The sequence below is a fragment of the Festucalex cinctus genome, chromosome 5 (genome assembly GCF_051991245.1).
Source record: "Festucalex cinctus isolate MCC-2025b chromosome 5, RoL_Fcin_1.0, whole genome shotgun sequence".
Classification (NCBI taxonomy): domain Eukaryota; kingdom Metazoa; phylum Chordata; class Actinopteri; order Syngnathiformes; family Syngnathidae; genus Festucalex; species Festucalex cinctus.
The window spans coordinates 26,832,516-26,841,343 of record NC_135415.1 but is presented as its reverse complement, the minus strand read 5'-3'; positions in this window follow the sequence as shown (position 1 = coordinate 26,841,343).

The window sequence follows — 8,828 nt, the reverse complement described above, 5'->3', positions numbered from 1 at the left end:
ATGGAGCAATTAATTTGACCCATCGGTAATATGATTTTTTTATTTTATTGTTTTAGTTGAGTATATTTAGGTTGTATTAATTAAGCTTTGGTCATTGTAGCACAACTATTTTTGGGTACTTTCCAATGTATAAAAGACAACTTAATGCAAAAAACTTTTCTGTTTATCCATCCATTTTCTTGACCGCTTATTACTCACAAGGGTCGCGGGGGGTGCTGGCGCCTATCTCAGCTGGCTCTGGGCAGTAGGCGGGGGACACCCTGGACTGGTTGCCAGCCAATCGCAGACTTTTCTGTTTAATTTATTCAAATTATTTGTAATAATTTTGTTGTAATTATTTGTTTTCTGGCACAATTCTGACATTTTAGACATTCAGAAAATCCTGAAAACTCAAAAAACAAAAAGGATATATATATATATATATATATATATATATATATATATATATATATATATATATATATATATATATATATATATATATATATATATATATATATATATATATAGATAGATAGATAGATAGATAGATAGATAGATAGATAGATAGATAGATAGATAGATAGATAGATAGATAGATAGATAGGTAGATATTGTTATGTTTTTGGCTGGTGACACTCTGTCATGCTATTACAAAAGCTGACATTATGCCACAAAATAAAATTTCTGTTGTGGAAATAACTTTCCCCCATTGTTACATTAATCAAATACAATTTTATGAACTTTGAATCTATGCCACAATTTTATTGAGCTTTAAAAGTATATGTGATATCCATTTAAATCTAATCTAGCTATTTGTTTATGTTTATATGTTATGTTTACATGTTCAATAAACTTCAAACTTCAAATCTCCCAAAAGGGTTTGTATAAAGGCGTGCTCTTAAGTTTAAGTACTGTACATATATAACAATGATGCATTCACAACTGATTGGTAGGTGTATTTGTCAGCTTAGGTTTGCTGTTTTCCCTTATGTCTGTTGTAAACATTTTTGATTTTGCCTTTGTTGAATTTGCATTGAATCACTGGCCCAAGATTTGGTCTTTTTTTTTTTTTTTTTTTTTAGCATCAGAGATAGCCTTTCCTCTGGAAAAGAAATGTTTCTAGTTATTGAATGAGAAGAATTGTAGGGAGGCCAGAATTTAACGAGCTGACAGAGTGCTTCAAAACTGGAGCAAGTACCCTGTGTGGTGCTTGTGCTCAATAGCTCCAGAGAGGATATTGCCCCCAACTGCTGTGAGAGAGGCTCTCCTGAGTCAAGTGACTTTGATGGGCTGCCCCGAGAGCCCAAAACTTCTCTGGCATGGGAATGTCAGATAGGGGTCCTTGTGATGTGAAGAGTGGGATTTGAGCACAGCTTTTGTTTCGAGTCCCTCTTCTGGCATGCCAAAGACCCACAGCATCCCAAAGTACTACCCATAGGACGTTACAACCAACGCTACTTTTTTTTTTTTTTTTTTCCAGCCTGTCTGAGACAAATGGAATTGTCTTTTTGTCCATCAAAGTCTACGTATGTTGTCTGTATTTTGATACACCCAATAAACTGGGAACTTCCCTTATTCTGACCCCCCCAAAGAACTGACTACATGCTACTGGTGTCTGTCAATGATGTCACGCCTCACAGTGACATAAAAATATTACCGAGGTGGTGATAGTAGTAGCAGCAGCAATGCTAATAATGATCGTAATAATGAAGAGTAGAAGTTAACCCTTTACTAAACTATAGTGTTGTTCCGATACCGATACTGCATTAAAACAGTGGTATCGGTATCGGTGAGTACTCACAAGTAACATGCCGATACCATTAATTCCAACACTAATATAGAATTTTGGATGCAGCATCTTGTGTCTTGCTCGTGCACGACATTCACTAATATGTGACACGTTCACTCCATGCCGATCTAAGATATCCTATTGGCCCTTGAATGCTCTGAACCAATGGCAGGACAGCTCTTTCATTTTAAGGAAAAAAAAAACCTTAGGTATCGGTATGGTATCGGTATCGGCCGATACTGCAAAGCTGGGTATCGGAATCGGTATTGGGGGCCAAAAAACGGTATCGGAACAACACTACTAAACTATGTTGATTTAAACCTTAATTTCCTCTTTTAAACAAACAAAAGATGAATGAATTGAAGCATCTCTGATCTGTACACCACTTTTTTTGTTTTTTTGCTGAGTGAAAAGAGAATGCACCGCTGAAATCCCACTCAGTAAACATGCGCATCATTATCCATTCATCAGGATGTATTGTTTGTTTACTGTGGCCCCATTTCCAGAGAGCCAAAAACCAAGCCTAGTAGAGAGGGAAGCCCTGAACAAAGGCTTTTCTTCTCCTCCCGCTCGGGCCTCAGAGACGCTCCCCACTCAGCCGGCACAGAGCCTTTCACCAAGCCTTTGGCCGCTCATGAGTGACAGTTGAATCACCAAGAACCTTTCTCAAGTAGAGGAATTGGTTTATTACACGGTAAAATGTGTTTAATTCATTCACTCCCAGCCATTTTCATGCTATATTGCTATCAAAACATGGAACCTACCAAAAGAAAAATGTGTATCTTCTTTCATCAGGAGGGAGAGAAAAAAAAAAAAAGTACGGTATATTTTTATCTGTTTTTATGTTTTGTATCAATTAGCATTAGAATTAGCTAAGTTTCATCATTATTCACAATCCTGTTGAAAATACTGGGAAAAAGAGCTTGTTGCAACATGGACCTGGTTGATCTCTTATACTTTGCTGCCACCTGCTGGCCGTTTTTTTTTTTGTTTTTTTTGTTTTTGTTTTTTATAATAAGTACCATCGCTTTAAGCGGCCGCTTCAGGTCAGAAACTGCATCAAAACCTTCATACAAAAACTCTAGCATACAAAAACCTAAAAAACAAAACACAAAACGTATAAATACGTTTTTGGGAGTGAACGAGTTAAATTAATTCATTACCAAAAATGTTTTTAAAAAATTACATTTTAGTGTGGATGATGAATAAAAAGTTATTGCTAAATCATACATAATTTACATATCTGCTGATTGTCTATATTGGAAGCTCGAGGGGTATACGGTAGTTTGTTTTTGTTTTTTTTTCGGTTCTGGTCATTACAGACTTCGTGCTGCATGCTCTATTAAACCATCATAACATATATCTGTGCTGCTCTTTTATAGTTTGGGACACCATCAGATCTAGATTGCACAGTTGTTTGTGACCATATTTAAAACGTAGGGTTGAGAGTTATGGTAACCTTAACCTTACTGTAGTTGAGGGAAGGTTTTACAGTGGAATGAGCATGGTTGTATGGACGGCCCAGTCCAGCTGCTTTGCTGGGAGGTCTGCCTATTGTTTGAGCTGCATAAAGGCAGGACAAGCGGGGACAAAGGCTTTCAGCTGCTTTCAGAATCCTTACACTCACTGACCATGTCATTGAAACTTCAAGACAAGTAGTGTGATGCTCTTTGTGACACAAAGCTATTATAACCACAGAGGAATCTCAGCATTGAAACAAACATTCATGGGTTGAACCTTTGGCTCAATAGTAGCTCATGTGTACAGCTTCGTAATAACGCAATGAGTAATGATCTATCATTTGTATTGAATTATGATTACGAGATTCTGAGTGACTACAATAATCGTCATTCTGTTTCTGTCAGTCTCCAACCAGTTGAGATTCATTACTTTTCTTGCTTAAGAGCACTTTAACAATAGCTGCTTTTATCATGCTGGTCCATAGAAAAGGATCTGAAAAAAAAGATGCCCACCTTCTTTTTATCAGGTGGTGTTGATGTGGATGTCTGAAATAAAACGAGGACTGTCAATCATTTATTGTTCAGCCTCACTGAAATGGCGGCTTTCCAAAACACTAACCTGGTCATGCCAAAGCACACAGAAACAAAAAACCTAATTCAGCCTGTCTTTACTGAATTTTATTTAAAGGAGCACTTTGATTGGCCAATATTTACAATAATAATAATAATAATAATAATAATAATAATAATAATAATAATAATAATAATAATAATAATAATAATAATAATACACTCACACATGTTGAGTGACAAAAAGTATAGATTTTTGAATAATATGTGAACATTGCCAAAATGTGACTTGTGAGGTTTTGGCCCGACGACAGCGATATTAAAAATTCAGTTAAGTTCTGATTTTCTGAAATGTGCTCATGCGTAAAATTAATGTAGCGGAGGAACAGGACCATTGTGGCCACTCTGCACAATCACGTCGCTCCAATTCCTTCTCCAGACTGCCTTCTAATCTTATATAAGATATCTATGGGCGCGCAGCTCAAAAGGGGCAGGTCGTATCAATCTATTGTTCATGTATATTTATGGTAGCATAGCAGTGAGTTCCTTGGCACCGGATTGCATGATTGAGAACGTGTACAATGAGTATATTACTGAAGAAAGCATAAACTTTTATACAAAATATAATTCAGAGTTTTTAATTGTTAAAAAAAAATGAAAAAAAAATCATGTTTTTGTGCACACTAAACACATTCTTGGTTTTTTTTTCCATTCTGTTCCGTTTCCTAACTATACAGAATGGACAGTTAAAGCCCTTACTTAACTTTATTCGAACAGCACGTCTCTCATTCACAGGTCTTCCACCGGCCTCGAGCAGTCTTCAACATTTTAACAGTCCACCTGGAAACAAATATCACAAGCAAATAATCCTATTGTTACACTTGTGCGCTCAGAACTTTCTAGTGTAGGAGGAAGTTGACTCTGGAATACCCATGCCAAGCGGCATTGTGTGCTGTATATAGTTGCTAATGGATGTTAATTATTCCCTGTCCCTGATTGTAGACTAATAGCAGGCTGATGTTCATCCGCCACTTTTGTTGAATTATTGTTGTTCGCCCACTGTTAGTGCATTTAATTTAGCACCATGACTAAGTAATTTGTTTAGAGTCAGTTGTTTAAGTAATTCAGACAGCAAAAGAACAATCTCAAATTGAAGTCAAGCACCTCTTCCGCTGAATGCTTTTGAACTCAAAACTTATAATGATGTGCTCACTACTGGTGTTGATCTAATTAGAATTATATGCGTGTGGCAAAAGTGTGTGCGTGTGTGGTATCGTACAGTTGGCATGAAATTGGTGTCCCCCACCAATGAACCCATATAACTCTTTAATCCTGCGAATTAGTGAAAGGTTGTCATGGGCTAAAAACAACTGTTAGCAACAGTTGTACATATAACTAATTCACTCCCAGCCATTTTCACAGAAGCAATCCCGTTTTACTGGATTTTGACTGATTTTGCAAGGCCCACAGAATATTGTGTTCTATTGCTATAAAAGTATGGAACCTACCAAAAGAAAGATTAAAGTCTCTTCTTTCATCAGGAAAAAAAAAGTATGTTTCTATCTGTTTCCGTTCTGCAGCAATTAGCATTAGAAGAGAGCTAAGTTTAATCAGTTTTCACAAATCTATTTAAAATTGTAAGTAATTTAGCTTTTTTTCTAGATGGCCCTGGTTGATCTCCTTTGCTCTGCTGCCACCTGCTGGCCGTTTGTGTAATAACTACCATTTCTGCAACTGTTCTTTGCAGTTGAGAGGCTGCATCAAAGCTTTCTGTATGCTCTAGCATTAAAAAAACAAAAAAACGTATAAATACGTCTTTGGGACACTTACAACATTAAAAAAACGTATTTACACGTTATTGGGAGCAAATGAGTTGAGGTGTTTGCATGGCAGATATTTTATAAATCACACAGAACATCACAGGAATGAAGAAAAAAAAGATGAGTGTGTGGGGGGGAATACTTTGGATTTGTCCCACATGGTGTGTCATATTATTGTCTCTGCACTCACAACTCCTTAGGTGATTCATGCGGCTTGTATCCCATGGCCTGCTTTCTGACCTGAATGTACAAACACAATGGATCAGCGTGCCGCTAATAACGGGATCCTATGCCTGTGGCCTTTACATTTTGTGCAGAATAAAGTTCAGGTGTCAGTAGTTCAACTGATTTATAATGGTGAGGAGTGTGTGATTAAGCGCTGGTGTCATCGGATTCCTCACTGCTCATTTGGGGAATCAAGTAGTTTGTATCCAAACAAGATAAATGGATGGCTGGCTGGTTGTAACCTTTCTTACGTGCACTTTCCCTCCAATCATGTGGCACTGCTCCCTGGCTTCACCACTGACTTTATTTATAACAAGACCCTTTCGGCATGCATGTGTAGCCTATTTTGTGCATGTGTTGCATCAATTGTGGAATCACAGCTCTTTTTTTCTTAATTTATTAGGGCTCTGTGGAACACAATGTATGGTAAACATTATTCTGCAGAACTAAATAATGAATGGAAAAACAACCTTTTTTTTTTTTTTGGTAAGTAGATTGACTGTTGGGTACTCTGCACAGGTTACACTTGACTATCCATAATTTTTTGCATCTCACTGTAAAACTTGTTACAGTGTCCCCTCACTATAACACGGTTCACTTTTCGTGGTCTAGTAATTATTGTAATTTTTGATTACTGATCTGATGACTGATTTTACTGGATCACTGATGTCAGTAAAATACTAGTGTTGTTCCGATACAGTTTTTTGGCCCCCGATATCGATACCGATACCCACCTTTGCAGTATCGGCCCGATACCGATACCATACCGATACTTAAGTTTTTTTTTCCTCAACATGAAAAAGTTGTCCTGCTATTGGTTCAGAGCATTCAAGGGCCAATCGGATACCTTAGATCGGCATGCAGTGAACATGTCACATATCAGTGAATGTCGTGCAACAGCAAGACACAAGATGCTGCATCCGAAATCCTATATTGGCGTTGCAATTAATGGTATCGGCATGTAACTTGTGAGTACTAACCGATACCGATAACACTGTTTTAATGCAGTATCGACACCTCTGCCGATACCAGTATCGGTATCGGAACAACACTACTTATTAGTGAAAAAAGTTCATTTGAATTGTTAAGTTTCAACAGCATGTGTGTATCTTCAACTTTTTCTGTGCTTGTGAACAATCTGAAAAATGTTCTATAATTTGAGCGATTTTAATATTATGGCAAAGCATACTAAAGATGCTTTGCATTATGCCCAACAGTTGATGAGACATAAATCTGGTAATATGATTGACGTGTGTGCCTTTTGGTACAAAAGCTTGATTTTGGTAACGCTATATGTAGTTTGGGTTGCAGTGCTTCATTTTTGCAGGGATTTTGCAATTCGGGGGTGTGGTTTTGTGAATTGTGTTAAGTATGTTAAAAAAACAAAAAAAAACAAAAAACAGCCTAGTTTGCAAAATTGTGTTTTAGCGATTGGAAAAACAAAACAAAACAAACTGTATTATGATGATGATAATCACACAATCATCATCATCATCGTCGTATTAATGATAAAGACAAGAGACAAGTATATAAGTATAAGTAATTTTTCCAAACTTTCTTTCCTTAAATAAAGTCAATAACATTGGTCAAGGTTAACCGTAAGCAGCCAACACAGTTTTAACAGAAACAAAACACAACAGCTGAAACTCATGTGTGTATGCGTGTGTGGGGGCGTGCGTGTGAGTGTGCGTAGGTGTTAATAATATTAATTACCTAACCCCTGACCCTCGTATTAACAATCGGCGTCCTTGAGGAAAAAAATAAGAACTACAACACGTGTGTGTCAGGGTGCGTATGCGCCTGTGTGTGCGTGTTTCTGCATAAAGTCCCACTAAATCCCAGTTATTGATGTTGCCACCTTTTGCAACATCCTGCCGCTCCTCTTGCTTGGTGCCTTGTCATTTTTGTTCCTCAATCTGGGTTGATGACGTGTGGCATATACAATTAAAAAAAAATAAAAAATAAATAAAAGAGAGAGACTAAAACAACCACAACGCTAATCTTTCTGGCGACCATCTAGTAGCTACCGAGACATGATGCTGGCTCTTGTGCAAATGAGTAGTGCAATTTTTAACTTTGAGATTATCCCAACAAATTGAATGACAGAAAAGCTAAAGAAAATATGTCATGTTAATTTACAGTTGGTAATAATTAGGGATGTAACAATATCCAAACATCACGATACGATATTATCACGATAAGAAGGTCACGATACGATAATTATCATGATATTGTGGGGGTGCTGGCGATATTTAAAAAAAATAAATCACAATATTGTAAAAAATAGCTCATACTAAAAAAAAAATTAAAAAAAAAGCTCAATATTGTGCTTTTGTACATAATAGCAATGCAGATAAATCACCTACAATCTCTAATAACAATATTGAGGCACTTACTTGGTCATGCAAGCACACATTGATCGCTTCACAAGAAATTTAGGTGACCCTTCATCTGACAATTAGCATAGATTTTAAACATAGAAGGCCAAAACATCCCTAATCAAAATTCAATTGCACTAATAAAATAGCCACTAGAGGGTGCTAGAACTGCACAAATGGAAATCAACCTGACTTTTTTTTTTTTTTTAACAAATGTGTTCCTTTTAAATATTGTGAACATGACGACGACGATATTGTGGCAGTTTTAACATCACGATATCGCGATATTGCCCTAATCGTGACATCCCGAGTAATAATAGAAAACATGACACAGTTTCACCAAAACATCACAAAAAAACTTTAACATCATTAACATCAGTTAATAAAGAACATGCTTAGCAAGAAAAAAAAGAAAAAAAAACTGCTGCATTGCCCAAACACTGATATGCTGTGTTTCTAAAAATAGGGCTTCTTGCAGTGCAAAGATAAACATCTCCACTTTCACCTAACTTGCATGCTTGTTAGATGAAACACATGGCCAAAAAGAGATCAGCTCTTTCAAGCAGCCCGTGAACCTTTCTCATATCATCACTCATATTTCTGA